Raw genomic sequence first — 17643 nt, forward strand, 5'->3', positions numbered from 1 at the left:
TTTTGCCCCATGCAACTCCAGAACTGAGTGATCTGAACTGCCGGCCTGGGTTAAGGGTAGGGCTTGGGGAAACCATCTTCCTCTCTTACGTCATCAACGGTGTTACCTCTAAAGCTTGGTGCTGCAGAACCAATTTCCCAGAGACCAGAAGACCATTCTTGGTTCAAGGATCTTGAAGTGGCTGAAAATTCATTTAAACTTTTAAAATTCATTTTCAGGAAGTTATGATTCATTTCCTCATTTTTATTATTCACAGCAAAAAAAATTGAAGGGGGCATAATGAGAGCAAACAGCAAATGATAAGAATAGCAAAGTGATTTATTTAGTAACATGGTGGTGGCTTGTGTTACATCACGTGTCTACTGCAGAAACAACCCCACTATTTCTAAGAGGTTCTTTGAACTGTTGAAGAGTTATCAAATTTCCATTAAAATTTTTGGGATTCAAAGAACCCAGTTAGGGAATCTCTGTGGTGTAATTAAAATAAATAAGACGCCCACACAAGGGTGTGGGGGGCGGGGGTGGGAACTACAGTTCTTTTGGTCTTTCAGTTTGTCACCAAAATCAATCATTTGTGCTTCCTCGTGGCCCATCATGAATTTGAATAGTTCAAAAGTATGGTTGGGCTTCCCAGGTGTTTCGGTGGTAAAAATCTGCCTGCCAGTGCAGGAGATACAGGAGATGTTGGCTTGATCCTTGGGTAGGGAAGATCCCCTGCAGAAGGGAATGGAAACCTATTCCAGTATGCTTGCTTGGAGAATGCCATGGACAGAGGAGCCTGGTAGGCTGTAGTCCATTGGGGTTGCAGAGTCGGGCATGACTGAGCACGCACACGCACAAACTAGGGTTAGAGTCCTAAAGATGACCCTACCAAGTGTCGGTGCCTTTGGAAAAGTAACAATCCAAGAAAGATTTCCCAACTCGAATTGGGTTGTGGGATATATGTAATGGTGTCATATAGGGATATTCCATTTGGAGATGGTTTGGAAAAGCCTTTATTCTTCACACATGATCTCTTATTTGAAAAGAATAGGACAAATATTGTTTTCATAGTGCAAAGAACACAGAAAACCTTCACAAAATTTGCTGTGAGGATTTGAAGAACTGGTTCCCATCTTGATGACATAATCTCAACAGAGGGGATTATTGGAATTTTAGCAGAAAGGTATGAGATTTTCATCTTTATAGAAAGGGGGAAGGAGTTTACCAAAAAAAAGAAAAAAAGCTAAGCAAAATGGATCTAAGGCATAACAAAGTTTCCCAACAGAATATTTAAGTCTTCTAAAAAAAAAAAAAACAAAGGAGTAGTCTGTCTTGCTTACTGGTAAGAGGAAGTGGCAGCAGGTCAGTTTTCAGTCTCCAGAAAAATAGCAATATCAAAGCCTGAACATTTTCTGAGAGTAGAGTAAATCATTATGACTGGCATACTCGGTCCGTTTGTGAGCAACTTTGAAGACACTGAATTCTTTCAAGAGCATAAGATTTACTTCATGGGCTGGTTGGAAAAAGTGTTTTTCTTCTTTTTAAAAAAAAATTTATTGAAGTGTAGTTGGTGTACACTACTATATGTTACAGGTGTACAATATAGTGATTCATAATTTGTAAAGGTTACACTTCTTTTATAGCCACTATAAAATACTAGCTATATTTCCCATGCTGTTCCATTTATATGAGGCACCTAGAACAGTCAAATTCACAGAGTCATAAAGTGCATTGGTAGATGCCAGGGGCCAGGGCTGGGGAGAGGGATGGGGTCAGTTAAGTCAGTTCTGTCTCATGTCTAACTGCAGTCATGTCTGACTCACTGTAGCCCCACGGACTGCAGCATGCCAAGCTTCCCTGTCCATCACCAATGCCTGGAGCTTGCTCAAACTCATGTACATTGAGTCAGTGATGCCATCCAACCATTTTATCCTCTGTTGTCCCCTTCTCCTCCTGCCTTCAATCTTTCTCAGCATCAGGGTCTTTTCCAACGAGTCAGTTCTTCGTATCAGGTGGCCAAAGTATTGAAGCTTCAACTTCAGCATCTGTCCTTCCGATGAATATTCAGGACTGATTTCCTTTAGGATTGACTGATTTGATGTCCTTGCAGTCCAAGGGACTCTCAAGAGTCTTCTCCAACACCACAGTTCAAAAGCATCAATTCTTCAGTGCTCAGCTTTCTTTAAGGTCCAACTCTCACATCCACACATGACTACTGGAAAAACCATAGCTTTGACTACATGGACCTTTGTCAGTAAAGTAATATCTCTGCTTTTTAATATGCTGTTTAGGGTGCTCATAACTTTTCTTCCAAAGAGCAAGCGTCTTTTAATTTCATGGCTGCAGTCACCATCTGCAGTGACTTTGGAGCCCAAAAATATAAAATCTGTCACTGTTTCTGCTGTTTCCCCATCTATTTGTCATGAAGTGATGGGACCAGATGCCATGATCCTACTTTTTTGAATGTTGAGTTTTAAGCCCACTTTTTCACTCTCCTCATTCACTTTCACCAACAGGCTCTTTAGTTCTTCTTCACTTTCTGCCATAGGGTGGTGTCATCTGTATATCTGAGGTTATTGATATTTCTCCCGGCAATCTTTATTGCAGCTTGTGCTTCCTCCAGCCCAGTGTTTCTCATGATGTACTCTGCATGCAAGTTAAATAAGCAGAGTGACAATATACAGCCTTGACATACTCCTTTCCCAATTTGGAACCAGTCTGTTGTTCCATGTCCGGTTCTAACTGTTGCTTCTTGACCTGCATACAGATTTCTCAGGAGGCATGTAGGGTGGTCTGATATTCCTCTTTAAGAATTTTCCAGTTTGTTGTGATGCACACAGTCAAAGGCTTTGACATAGTCAATAGAGCAGAAGTAGATGTTTTTCTGGAACTCTCTTGTTTTTTCAATGACACAGTGGATGTTGGCAATTTGATCTCTGGTTCCTCTGCCTTTTCTAAATCCAGCTTGAACATCTGAAAGTTCTCTGTCCATGTACTGTTGAAGCCTGGCTTGGACAGTTTTGAGCATTACTTTGTTAGCACGTGAGATCAGTGCAATTGTGCAATAGTTTGAACATTCTTTGGCATTGGAATGAAAACTGACCTTTTCAAGTGCTGTGGCCACTGCTGAATTTTCCAAATTTCCTGGCATTGAGTGCAGCACTTTAACAGCATCATCTTTTAGGACTTGAAATAACTCAACTGGAAGTCCTTCACCTCCACTAGATTTGTTTATAATGATGCTTCCTAAGGCCCACTTGACTTCACATTCCAGGATGCCTGGCTCTAGGTGAGTGATCATACCCTCATGATTATCCGGGTCATGAAGATCTTTTTTGAATAGTTCTTCTGTGTATTCTTGCCACATCTTCTTAATATCTTCTGCTTCTGTTAGGTCCATACCAGTCTGTCCCTTATTGTGCCCATCTTTACATGAAATATTCCCTTGACATCGCTAATTTTCCTGAAGAGATCTCTAGTCTTTCCCATTCTGTTGTTTTCCTCAATAGAAAACAATAGAATGGAATGGGGAGTTAGTGTTTAATTGGGACACTGTTTCAGTTTCAGTTCAGTTCAGTCGCTCAGTCGTGTCCAACTCTTTGTGACCCCATGAATCGCTGCACGCCAGGCCTCCCTGTCCATCACCATCTCCCGGAGTTCACTCAGACTCACGACCATCGAGTCAGTGATGCCATCCAGCCATCTCATCCTCTGTCGTCCCCTTCTCCTCCTGCCCCCAATCCCTCCCAGCATCAGAGTCTTTTCCAATGAGCCAACTCTTCTCATGAGGTGGCCAAAGTACTCGAGTTTCGGTTTAGAAAGATGAAAAATTCAGAAGAGGATGATGGTGAGAGTTGCACAGCAGAAGTGTTTTTCAGATAAAGAATGTTTTGGCCTCTTCTTTGAATTCTGATTTTTTTTTTTTTTTTTTGGTGCAGTGCTTGCCAGTGATTCAAGTGTGTTCAACCTTAGGTGAAACTTCATTTTTCAGGTTGCACATGGTTGTGCCATGGAATGCTCTGGAAAGAACTTTCCCAGATCTCAAGTCCACACACATTGCGACTTGGCCCATGAGAGCTTTCTCTGTTTTATGCTTGGGCCTATAGTCTTCACTTTACATTTGCTTTCAGAAACAGGAAAGGTAGACTTTCAAAATCTGCTTCCTGCCTCAGTAGTTATCAACATTCAAAATATTTCAAGTGGAATGCCTTGGTGGAACAGAACTCTTCCCACACTGATTATTAATAACCCTCTGATCATAAAGTTTTGGTGTTACTCTCAGTTAAGATGGAATAGTATTCTGGCAAGGAGAAAGAAAGGGACTTCCTAGATGGCTCAGTGGTAAAGAATTAGCCTGCCAATGCAGGAGACGCAGGAGATGCAGGTTCTTTGGGAAGATCTCCTTAAGGAGGAACTTGCAACCCAGTATTTTTACCTGGAAAATTCCTTGGACAGAGAGCCTGGTGGTCTACAGTCCACGGGGTCACAAAGAGTCAGACACAACTGAGCACACATGCACAAGGAGAAAGAATGTATCATCTGAAATATTGGAGTGGGAGATGGGGATTGACATGTACGCGCTAGTGATACTGTGTATGAAATAGATAACTAACCACAGCCTATCGTATTACACAGGAAGCTCAGTGCTCCGTGGTGACCTAAATGGGAAGGAAATCCAAAAGAGAGGGCAGATATGCATGTATATAGCTGGTTCACTTTGCCGTACCTCAGAAACTAATACAGCATTGTAAAGCAGCTGTGCGTGCATGCATGGCGTGCCTGGTGTGTGTGCCTGGTGCGCGTGCTAAGTCACTTCAGTCGAACCCGACTCTTATGGACTGTAGCCAGTCAGGCTCCTCTGTCCATGGCATTCTCCAGGCAAGAATATTGGAGTGGGTTGCTATGCCCTCCCCCAGGGGATCTTCCCGATTAAGGAATCGAACCTGCGTCTCTTATGTCTCCTGCATTGGCAGGTGGATTCTTTACCACCTGCCCTATTCCAATAAAAATCAATAATAAAAAATAGTGGAGTAGGGCAAAATCTACATTTTTTAAAAAATGGTGAATGATAGAATGAGTATTTTAGGTCTTTGCCTCCTGCCCCCACCCAGGATGTGGAGGGAACCCTCAAGAAAAACAACTCCATGCTTGATGTTTCACAGCAAACAATACCTGTCCGGCCGTCTCCTGGTGACTTTTGTCTTCCTAAATCTAATCCAGAGATAAATCTTGTTTCCTACACTTGACGGGTCCCTCTTTCACTCATCCTGGATCCATCAGGCACATTGTGGTTGGCTCATTGTGAAGAAACAAAACTGACAGCTTCCTTCCTCCAAGTAAACAGCACTGCTACTTAGACACAGTTCAAGGAGTTTATCACCCCGATGTGGCCCTTCTTCTAGGCAGGCAAAGGAGAGTCAGCTCTAAGTTCCAGCTCCGCTGCTTCATCCCCTGCCAATATTTCCAATTTTCACCAACAGAAAAATGTTGCAATTACTCAATCAGTGGCCTGTTTTCACAGCCCTCACCTCCCTTTTTCTCCTGTTCACTAAGGTAACCATGAACCCCTCATCTTTGCTCCACTTGGTTGCCATTTATGGTCATGACACAAGTACAGGAATGGGGGACCCTATTGATGCCATGTCAGCATTGGATTTCTCTCTGCTTTAACCCTGGACAACTGAGGTGGAGTAGACTCAGCATGGGATCTCTTTGCCTGGCCTTCCCCCCAGTCTCGCAGTTTCCATCCTGTCGGTTCACTGGAGGAGAGGTCAAGAAATTCAGGGGCTTCCCCAGCAGGACACCGGGACAGAGGGGCTGTGATGTCATGCCGGGTACTTGCAGAGACCTGGTCAGGGAAACCACGTCCTGCCATCCAGCAGTATTCCCCGTTCTCATGCTCTCCAGAAGACAAATCATTCCCACTTCCCATTGTTTCTCCAGGCACTAGCTTCCTCTTGTTTGTCCCACTTCATAAACCAATGAGTCATGTCACGTGCTTGAGCGACTTCCCTCCTGAGGGTCATTCCAGGACCAGCCCCATCAGAGATCTGAACAGCAGCTGGGGCAGGAGTTTTGTTTGGGGTTTTGATCTATAGGTTGGGTTTTGTTTGTATCATTTCTTACAGAGGAGTGTCTGAAGGAAAGAGCTTCATGGGTCTTTTTTTTTTTTTTTTGGCTTTTTTGCTGGCAAAGAGCTCAGAAGTGCCGATCTGAATCCCCATGTTGTTCAGGACTCCAAGCAAGATGTCTGGGGATATTTAGTTTACACTGTGGGAGGAGAGGGGGGCAGTCCTCGCAAAACATCCATTGTGAAAAACAGCTTTTCAGCCTCCTTAGGTGAGTGCTGTCATCACCAAGGAAGGCAGTGGCATCCTCAGAGTGTGCTCTGGGGCCCCTGGGTGTCGCAGCTCCCTGCACACCTCCATTCCTGAGAGGCAGCAGGTTTGAACAAAGGCCCTGCTGACAGAATGGTTGAGGAGCTCCCTGAGATGGCATTGCTAGTGTCATACGACGGTGGGTTGGCCCAGGGCAGCTGGCATGGAGGTGACCAGAGCCTGCTGCTTGCCTGGATGCTCTGCAAGGGAGGTGCTTCTATAGGAAGTGGAGGTGGAAGGGAATGAGAAAATGGACATTTTAAAGGCATTGTGATATGTGTAAAGAGGAGACATGTCACTTTCAGAAAGGCATTTCCTTTGTTTGTTCTTAAGGGTGCAAGGGATTTACCAGTTTACATCTCATCCACCCAGGGTAACACAGGATTTCTAATGACCTTGTCTCCTTATGGGACTGGGCTTTGAGTTTGGCAGAGGGTGGAACCTGCTAGTTCTGTCTTGGGTCCTTCCATTTCAGTCCCTCCGCCCTTGTTTTTCCACATTTTATCCTCCCATCCCCATTCTACCAACACCAAGACCTCGTTAGGGCACAGATGTTTTGTCAAGGCCTCTCTGTTCTGTCACCAGGAAGCCTGGGTTTTGGACCTGGCTCAGGCACTAGCTCTGGGAATCCATTTACCCTCTCTCTGTGTGGGGCAACACTTCTGCTCCTGAAGCAGGAGAAAGATCTCTTGGGGGGACCTCAGAGGGTTCTTGGGAGGTGGAGGTGTGCTGTTTCAGCCAGCCCTGAAGGATGGCTGAGCGTTGGCCCTGGGAAATGGGGAGAGAAGGGGAATGGGCAAGGAGTGGGTGTTCCAGGAAGAAGGGCATGTATGCAATGGCTCTGAAGAGAAGAGCTGTAATGGGAAAAAGGAGAGGTCTTCATACCTAGACCTTGGGTGGGAACCTGTGGAGGGGCTGGAGAGCAGTAAGGCTGAAGCAGACAATGGAGACAGAAATCAGATCAAAGGTTGCTTGTATGAGTATTTTCAGGATTTTCATATTAGTGTTAGTCAATTAGTCATGTTAGACTCTTTGTGACCCCATGGACTATAGCTTGCCGGGCTCCTCTGTCCATGGGATTCTCCAGGCAAGAATACTGAAGTTTACAGCCATTCCCTTCTCCAGGGGATCTTCCTGACCTGGGGATGGAACCCAAGTCTCCTACATTGCAAGAGGGTTCTTTACTGATATTAACCCAACAACAATGAGAAGCTGATTCTTCAGCAGAAAATCTGGCTAAACAATAGTGAGGCAAGACCCCCTCCTCAAATTACTGACATCAGAAGGGAGTGGAGGCATAGACTGTGGACTTCAAGGACCTAATCCAAAATAGTGGGGATAAATACAATATTGTCATTTAAAAGATTTTCCCCAAAAAGGACATTAACAAAAACAACAACAAAATAGTCTGTCATCATCACCATTATCACCTCCACCACAGCCACTATCATCCTTTAATTTTAAAAAAGGAGACACTTTAGCAAAAAAGAAGAAAAAAAAAAGAAGGATAACCTTAGAATAAGGGAAATTACTTAGATTTAATCATTTTGTCTTTATGAAGAAAATCTACATTGCTGTGACTATTATTATCACTATTATTATTTTGACCTGGACCCGTGAAAACTTTTTCATAGTCTTGCACTCACCAACGTAGTGGCATTTGGAAATCATTGGTGAAGGCCAGCAGTTCTTGGGATGGTGAAGAAGACACAAGGCTGATGTGAATGAGTTTATGGGAGATGAAATATCAGGCTGGATTGGAGGTCAGTTCGGGATACAGGGGAGGGTGATGGGTATAAAAGCCTCTAAGATCTTTTCTCCAAGGTGGTGGAGTAGAAGGATGTGCGCTCATCTTCTCCCTTGAGAACTCCAAAATTATAACTCGCTGCTGAACAACCGTTGACAGGAGAATGTAGGATCCCACCAAAAAAATATATCTGACGTCCAGGGGCAAAGGAGAAGCCCCAGCAAGATGGTAGAAGGGACAAAATCATGTTTAGAATCAAACCCCATACCCGCCAGAGACACTCAGAGGGCTCCAACAAACCTTGTGTGCACCAGGACCCAGAGACCCACAGAGACTGAGGCAGAACTGTGTTTGAGCATCTCCTGTGGAGGTACAGGTCTGCAGTGGACTGCCGCAGGGCCAGGGGCTCTGGGTGCAGTAGACCTGGGTATGGCATAAGCCCTCTTGGAGGAGGTCACCATTAACCCCACCATAGAGCCAGCAGAACTTACACAGGACTGGAGAAACAGACTCTTGGAGGGCAGGAACAAAACCTTGTGTGCACCAGGACCTGGGAGAAAGCAGCAATGACCCCACAAGAGACTGAGCCAGACTTGCCCATGAGTGTCCAGGAGTCTCCAGTGGAGGCGTGGGATGGAGGTGGCCTGCTGCAGGGTGGGGGGCACTGAGTGCAGCAGGGCCTGTTGAAGGAGGTCTTCATTATCTTCATTACCTCCACTATAGTTTGGTCTTAGGTCAAACAACAGAGAGAGAACACAGCTCCACCCATCAACAGAAAATTGGATTAAAGATTTACTGAGCATGGCCCCGCCCATCAGAACAAGACCCGGTTTCCTCCTCAGTCAATCTCTCCCATCAGGAAGCTTCCAAAAGCCTCTTATCCTTCTCCATCAGAGGGCAGAGAGACTGAAAACCACAACCACAGAAAACTAACCAATCTGATCACATGGACCACAGCCTTGTCTAACTCAATGAAACTATGAGCCATGCCATATAGGGCCACCCAAGATGGACGGGTCATGGTGGAGAGTTCTGACAAAATGTGGTCCACTGGAGAAGGGAATGACAAACCACTTCAGTATTCTTGCCTTGAGAACCCCATAAACAGTATGAAAAGGCAAAAAGATAGGACACTGAAAGATGAACTCCCCAGGTCGGTAGGTGCCCAATATGCTACTGGAGATCAGTGGAGAAATAACTCCAGAAAGAATGAAGAGATGGAGCCAAAGCAAAAACAATACCCAGTTGTGGATGGGACTGATGATGGACATAAAGTCCGATGCTGTAAAGAGCAATATTGCATAGGAACCTGGAATGTTAGGTCCATGAATCAAGGTCAACAGGAGATGACAAGAGTGAACATTGACATTTTAGGAATCAGTGAACTAAGATGGACTGGAATGGATGAATTTAACTCAGATGACCATTATATCTACTATTGTGGGCAGCAAGCCCTTAGAAGAAATGGAGTAGCCATCATAGTCAACAAAAGAGTCCAAAATGCAGTACTCGGATACAATCTCAAAAATGACAGAATGATCTCTGTTCATTTCCAAGGCTAACCATTCAATATCACAGTATTCCAAGTCTATGTCACGATCAGTAATGCTGAAGAAACTGAAGTTGAACAGTTCTACGAAGATCTCCAAGGCCTTCTAGAACTAACACCCCAAAAAGATGTCCTTTTCATTATAGGGGACTGGAATGCAAAAGCAAGAAGTCAAGAGATACCTGGAGTAACAGGCAAATTTGGCCTTGAAGTAAAAAATGAAGCAGGGCAAAGGCTAACAGAGTTTGGCCAAGAGAATGCACTTGTCATAGCAAACACCCTCTTCCAACAACACAAGAGAAGAATCTACACATGGACATCACCAGATGGTCAATACTGAAATCAGATTAATTATATTCTTTGCAGCCAAAGAAGGAGAAGCTCTATACAGTCAGCAAAAACAAGACCAAGGGCTGACTGTGGCTTGGATCATGAACTCCTTATTTGCAAATTCAGACTTAAACTGAAGAAAGTAGGGAAAACCACTAGACCATTCAGGTATGATCTAAATCAAATGCCTTATGATTATACAGTGGAAGTGACAAATAGATTCAAGGGATTAGATCTGATAGACAGAGTGCCTGAGGAACTATGGACAGAGGTTTGTGACATCATACAGGAGGCAGTGATCAAGACCATCTCCAAGAAAAAGAAATGCAAAAAGGCAAAATGGTTGTCTGAGGAGGCTTTAAAAATAGCTGAGAAAAGAAGAGATGTGAAAGGCAAAGGAGAAAAGGAGAGATATACCTATTTGAATGAAGAGTTTCAAAGAATAGCAAGGAAAGATAAGAAAGCCTTCCATAGTGATCAATGCAAAGAAATAGAGGAAAACAATAAAATGGGAAAGAGTAGAGATCTCTTCAAGAAAATTAGATACCAAGGGAATATTTCATGCAAAGATAGGCACAATAAAGGACAGAAATGGTATGGACCTAACAGAAGCAGAATATATTAAGAAGAGGTGGCAAGAATACACAGAAGAACTATACAAAAAAGATCTTCATGACCCAGATAATCATGATGGTGTGATCACCCACCTAGAGCCAGACATCATGGAATGCAAAGTCAAGTGGAAGCATCACTACAAACAAACCTAGTGGAGGTGATGGAATTCCAGTTGAGTTATTTCAAGTCCTAAAAGATGATGCTGTTAAAGTGCTGCACTCAACGCCAGCAAATTTGGAAAACTCAGTAATGGCCACAGGACTTGAAAAGGTCAGTTTTCATTCCAATCCCAAAGAAAGGCAATGCCAAAGAATGTTCAAACTATTGCACAATTGCACTCATCTCACATGCTAGCAAAGCAGTGCTCAGAATTGTCCAAGCCAGGCTTCAACAGTACATGGACAGAGAACTTTTAGATGTTCAAGCTGGATTTAGAAAAGGCAGAGGAACCAGAGATCAAATTGCCAACATCCAGTGGATCATCGAAAAAGCAAGAGAGTTCCAGAAAAACATCTACTTCTGCTCTATTGACTATGCCAAAGCCTTTGACTGTGTGCATCACAACAAACTGTGGAAAATTATTCAATAGATGGGAATACCAGACCACCTTACATGCCTCCTGAGAAATTTGTATGCAAGTCAAGAAGCAACAGTTAGAACCAGACATGGAACAACAGACTGGTTCCAAAATGGGAAAGGAGTATGTCAAGGCTGTATATTGTCACTCTGCTTATTTAACTTGTATGCAGAGTACATCATGAGAAATATTGGGGCTGGATGAAGCACAAGCTGGAATAAGTATTGTCAGGAGAAATATCAATAACCTCAAATACGCAGATGACACCACCCTTATGGCAGAAAGTGAAGAACTAAAGAGCCTGTTGGTGAAAGTGAATGAGGAGAGTGAAAAAGTGGGCTTAAAACTCAACATTCAGAAAACTAAGATCATGGCACCTGGTCCCATCACTTCATGACAAATAGATGGGGAAACAGTGGAAACAGTGACAGACTTTATTTTCTTGGGCTCCAAAATTACTGCAGATGATGACTGCAGCCATGAAATTAAGAGATGCTTGCTCCTTGGAAGAAAAGTTATGAGCACCCTAGATAGCATATTAAAAAGCAGAGACATTACTTTGCCAACAAAGGTCCATGTAGTCAAAGCTATGGTTTTTCCAGTAGTCATGTATGGATGTGAGAGTTGGACTATAAAGAAAGCTGAGCACTGAAGAACAGATGCTTTTGAACTGTAGAGAAGACTCTTGAGAGCCTCTTGGACTGCAAGGAGATCCAACTAGTCCATCCTAAAGGAAATTAGTCCTGTAATTCATTGGAAGGACTGATGCTTATGCTGAAACTCCAATGCTTTGGTCACCTGTTATGAATAAGTGACTCATTTGGAAAGACCCTGATGCTGGGAAAGATTGAAGGCAGAAGCAGAAGGGGATGACAGAGGATGGGTTGAATGGCATCACCGATTCTATGGACATGAGTTTGGGTAAACTCTGGGAGTTGGTGATGGACAGGGAGGCCTGGTGTACTGCAGTCCATGGGGTTGCAAAGAGTCAGATGTGACTGAGTGACTAAACTGAACTGAACTGAAGCTGCTTGCAACACACTAGATACTCAACAAATGTCAGTTGAGACTGAAGTCAAATTGGTAATAATAATAGGTACTGTATATAATGAACAATTTGATTTTGTTGTCTAAGTCGTGTCCAGCTCTTTGTGACCCCATGGACTACAGCACTCCAGGCTCCTCTGCCCTCCACTATATTCCAAAGTTTCCTCAGATTCATGGCCATTGAGTCTGGGAGACTATCTAACCGTCTTATCCTCAGCCACATCCTTCTCCTGTTGCCTTTGATTTTTCCCAGCGTTAGGGGCTTTTCTAATGACAGAGCTAAGAGAGATGTTACTATTCCCAAATTAGAAAATTTTAAATTGCATCTAAGTTTCACATTGTTTTTCCATTGGACAGCAATATTCTATCGGAGCTGGACGTGCTTCTTTCCCGGGATTAGGAGTGGCTTTTAGAATGTGGTTATGTACAAGCCAGGAAAACTATGTAACCACAGATCATATTAGCCACATCTTCAAATACTTTGAATCCATGCGAGATGGTCAATCTGGTTCAACACTCTGTGTCAAGAAAACTGAAAGAAGATGATTGTGCCTTCATTATGTACAGAATCTCTCGTGCCAACATTTGCTGAAACAACTCAGAGGAAAAGAAATAATGAGATCACAATGTCAAAAAGCAAAACGGAAGAATTACAAGCTCACCACTGTTTTAATGATTATGGCTGGAATGGGGGATGCTGGAGAAGGTGACAAATGAGTTCTGTGTCTTTTAATGTGGGAAAGTTGGTTGATTTTTTTTTCTAATTAATTCTGTACGTTCCAGATACTGACTAGAATTGAGTACATTTATTTTGTGACCTTTATATTTGATATATAACAAATTACTTTGTCCATGAAAAAAAAAATGAAGCTGACACATACCTTAGTTCTCATATCTAATTTATCACTATGTTGGCAATAAGTAAACCATCCATTTAATTATTTATTCATCAAGAAATCTCAAGAAATCCCATACACAAGTTTATTCTTTTCACATAATATCTGTGTTCAGAAGTTAATCCCCACTTCAGTTTCCTCTTCCCCTGTGAGCCTCTGAATCAAGTTGGGGCCTCCGGGGAACAGGTGAGACCCTCTGGCTTCTCGGAGTCCATCCCTCGGTAGGGCGACTCCTCGGGGGGGCACGCCCTGCTCCTTCCCTGGGGCGTGGGTCCCCTGGTGGCTGTCCAGCTGGCACATGGCAGTAAGGCTGAACCAAAAGGGGGATGGGTCATGTCTGGGTGACTCTGTCCCCTACTGCCCTGTACTGGCTTCACCGCTCCACAGCCATCTCCTAGTCCTCCGGGTGCTTCAGAGGGTCATGCTGCCGATACCCAGGTAGGTGGCAGCTTGGTGTCCTGAGCCTTCTCAGACCCCCGCTGCTTTGTCTTCATAATGGAGGCTCCCCCGCTCTCCACGATGTAAAGGCAGCTGGTGCACTGGTCCAGGCTGCCACCTGGTGTAGACTGGGCTCCTTCCTCCCCAGCATCAAGGGTTGGGGGACGGGTGCGGGGTGGGGGCTGGGTGGTCCAGCACGTAGCAGATTCCTTGCTGTTGGTACTGACCACGGGGAGCAAGAACCGGAGGCTCCTACAGCTAGATGCAGCGTCTGTCTCTTTCAGAAGTTGTTCCTCTTGGCAGCCTCAAGCAGTTTATCATTTTCAGTAGTGCGGCACCCGCCTCTGGCCAGGTCAGGGGCATAGGAGGGCAAGGTGAGGTGGGGAGAGGGGAAGTATGAGGTCAGGCTGGGCCGTGCCCCCCAGGGCTCTTGGTCCAGGATACAAGCCTCCTCGGGTGCCATCTCAGTCATGCAGCTGAGGGGTTCCTGGTTTAGGTCCATCCTGTAGAAGTGGCTGGCAGTGGTTGCATCCAGGAAGTACCACCTGGGGGCCAGTTCAGGGCCTTAATCAAGGATGTGACTTCCTGACCGTTGAGCTCCTGCTGGAGCTTCTGGATGTGGGCTCAGCAGAGGCTCTAGATCACTGTCTCCCAGGACCAGCACCCCGCCTGGCTGCACAGAGGCCTCTGTAAGCTGCACCTTCTTAAACTGGGCGTCGTGGTTGTGCGTGCTGCCTGCTAACCTGGATCCACCCACAGCTGCTCAGGCACCCACTGCTGTCGCTCTCCAGGGACGGCCCCTGCCTCTGCTAGGTCTTCTGCACCCTGGTGGGCCGCTTGCACAGGAAGGTGCGAGAGCCTGAGATGGCCAGCTGGCTTGGGTCCCCATCCACCTGCACCGGGATGGCCTTGACTGTGGCGAGCACCTCCTTGTGGTCTTTTACATGCTCGCACATGAGGTGCTGCCCGGGACCCCACGGAAGAGCCAGAGACCTCGCAGGGGCCGTCATCCTGCCCCTGGGGCTCGCTCCCCAGGGTGGCCCCAGGCAGGATGCCTGCGTGATACCCACTGGTATTCAAGACACCGATGCACTGGAGTTTCAGGTCTGAAGCACTGAATTCTGAAAGACCCCACGGGGCAAATAAAAAGTGCACAGATCCTCACTTGGGTTTGGAAGATGTGCAAGCAGAGAAAGACAATCAAAATTCAACTATTGGCTGGAACTCTGCAACTCAAAGGCATTGTAACTAAAATGAACGTTTTTATTTCCTTGCTGAACTCTATAGAGCACATGACCACGATCAGAAAGAAGTTTTTCTGAAGGTTCTTTAGCCCACCCAGCATAATGCCTCCACATGTGTCTCCTGGTTACCACCGCTGACCTTCTGAGCAGTTGGTAGTTGACTTTTTATCTCTGCTGAGTCAAGACACTTTGCATTCGGGCCCAAGCTGCTCCTCACCTGCTTTTTACACCAACAGAAAACTTGTAAGTTGAAGTACTGGTGAGTCAAATGTCACAGTGAAATAGAAGGAGAATGCCCTCCGCCCACACCAAGCCTCTGAACTAACTTCCTGGAGGTCATCTGAGTTACTAAGTCCCCTGGGCATTTTCCATTACCTCCTTGACGTTTCCTCCTGCATTCAGCACTATTTACCTTTCTCATCTCTGGCTGCTCCTCCTGGGTCTCCTCTCTAGACTCTCCTTCCACTAATCATCCTTAAAGTATATTCATATTTTTTATTTGTATTTCAAGACTTTGAGCATTTCTGTTTGAAAGTGAGAAGCAAAATAATATTCAGAAACCGATTCCTGAAATAATACAAGCTTTTAATGTATCCTGATAACTTTCTGACATAGTGGAAAGATTTTCTTTTTCTATACTGAATTGTGTGGGTGTCTCTAAGTGTTACCCTGGACAATAGGAATGGGCCCCTGTGTGCACACACATCCACACCCACACACACATCTATCTGTACATACTGGCTTAAGTCAAACTCTTGTCTTGCAGATGCAGAAATTGTTGCTTTGTTTCTCTGATAAAACTGGTTTTAGACAAAAAATAGGGATGACGCCTCTTTTGGACCATGCTCATATTAATAGAAAAGAAGCATTCTTTTCTTTCTTCTATGTGAAACTTGAAATGAGGAAAAGCAATTCTAGCGTAAGTCATGCAAGCATTATAATTACTATAACTAAGAAAATTCAAGAAGATTCAATCACTGTATAGAACGGTAAAGTATGGACAGAGGAACCTGGTAGGCTATAATCCATGCGGTCTGACATGACTCAGCAACTAAACCACTACCACCTCGTTTCTTGTATCATATTGTTAAATAAACCTTGCAACAGATGAAAAATATAAGATGAATATAATGATGATGGTGCCCAGATTCTAATCGTGGTCTTCTTGTCACTGCACACATTTCCCAGGTGAGTCTTTCCCGGGAGTAGATGCATTTCGACTCTGTTTCTAGCTCAGATTCCTCTCCTGAGCTCCAAATGAAAGATACATAATTGCCCACTGGATGGGCATCTGTGCCTCTGGCTGCTTTGGGAACCCAAATCTGGAAGGTCAAGCTGAAGTCATCACCCTTCCATTCCTTCCCAGTCTTCCTCTCCTCTCTTCCTTCCTTGGTGAATGGCATCATGTTCTATCCATTTCCCAAGCAGGAATCTGTAGTCTCTCTTAACATCTTCGTTATTTCAGTTAGCAATTTTGCTAATCGTCATCTGCTTAAAAATCCTCCAATTAGAAAGCAGATAAAGTGCAGCTGAGAAACCCCTAAAGGCGTTGACCTGTATTATTCTCATTCAGGGAATGAAATCGTGGTGCACATGATTGGGTTTTTGAGTAAACGGTCATGACTGCATTTCAATTTTATGTTACCCTTCACCCCCCACTTCCCACCTTTAATCTCTTCACACTGTGATCAGAGTGTGTGATTCTGTCCTCAGAATCAGCTGGTGCTTGATTCTGTCGCTCCATTGCTTAAAGGTATCTAGTTTTCAGGAAATAATCCAGACTCCTTAAGGGTCCTTCATGAGTTGCCCTGGGCTTGCCTACCTCTTTGGTCTCATCTTTGAAATTCAGATTCTCCTGCCCTGCCCTGGGAAGCATCTTGCGCTCTCATTCTGATCCTTCTCTTGACTTTGTGCTTTCAATACATCTCCCACTTGCAGCCCCAGCTTTGGCATAAAAAGCTCTTCTCGCTCCTGCTCAGTCGTGTCTGACTCTTTGTGACCCCATGGACTGTAGCCCACCAGGCCCCTCTGGCCATGGGATTCTCCAGGCAAGAATACTGGAGTGGGTTGCCATGCCCTTCTCCAGGGGATCTTTCCGAACCAGGGATCAAAATGTCCCTTCTGTGTCTTCTGTGTTGGCAGGTGCATTCTTTACCACTGTGCCATCTGGGAAGCCACTTGGGTTTATTAAATGCCAGGCATTCTATTCTGTCCTTTATACTGTACTATCTAATCATATTGCTCACACATGTCTGGCCCTCACATTTTTCAGGTTTAGAATGCTGAAATAGTCTGCGTGGTCACCCAGCTAGTGAGATGCAGAGCTGGGTTGAAATTCAGGTCCTTCTGAAGCTCTGAACAAGCCTTCCTAATATGTCTGAGCTTTTACATGAAGCTGTTTGTAAAAATCCCTCTTGAAAATAATTACATCACAGATGCTATTTTCTTCTCCTTCTTCTTTTCCCCCTTTTACCTGGAAATAAGTAATGAAACCCATGACCAGCAGCATGTGTTGTCACAAAATAAGTCATGGGTTTCATACCAGAAAGCTGAATCCAGCTGAGACCAACTCACTCCTGTCAATAAACTCTAGGAGAACAGAGACCATGCATTTAGAATGTGGCTCTAAATCAAACCTGATGAACAAATATTGAGGCTGCATAGAATTTTATGCTATCAATTCATAGTGAAAATAATCTTTGGATGGGAGGGGAGTTTGGGGGATAAATGGATGCATGTATATGTATGGCTGAGTCCCTTTGCTGTCCACCTGAAATGATGACAACAGAAGATGTTGGGATAACTGCCTAAAACAAAAAGTTAAAAAAAATAAATAAAATG

Source organism: Bos grunniens, chromosome 13 (genome assembly GCF_055505025.1).
Source record: "Bos grunniens cultivar Pamir isolate PY7600 chromosome 13, Bosgru_T2T1.0, whole genome shotgun sequence".
NCBI lineage: Eukaryota > Metazoa > Chordata > Mammalia > Artiodactyla > Bovidae > Bos > Bos grunniens.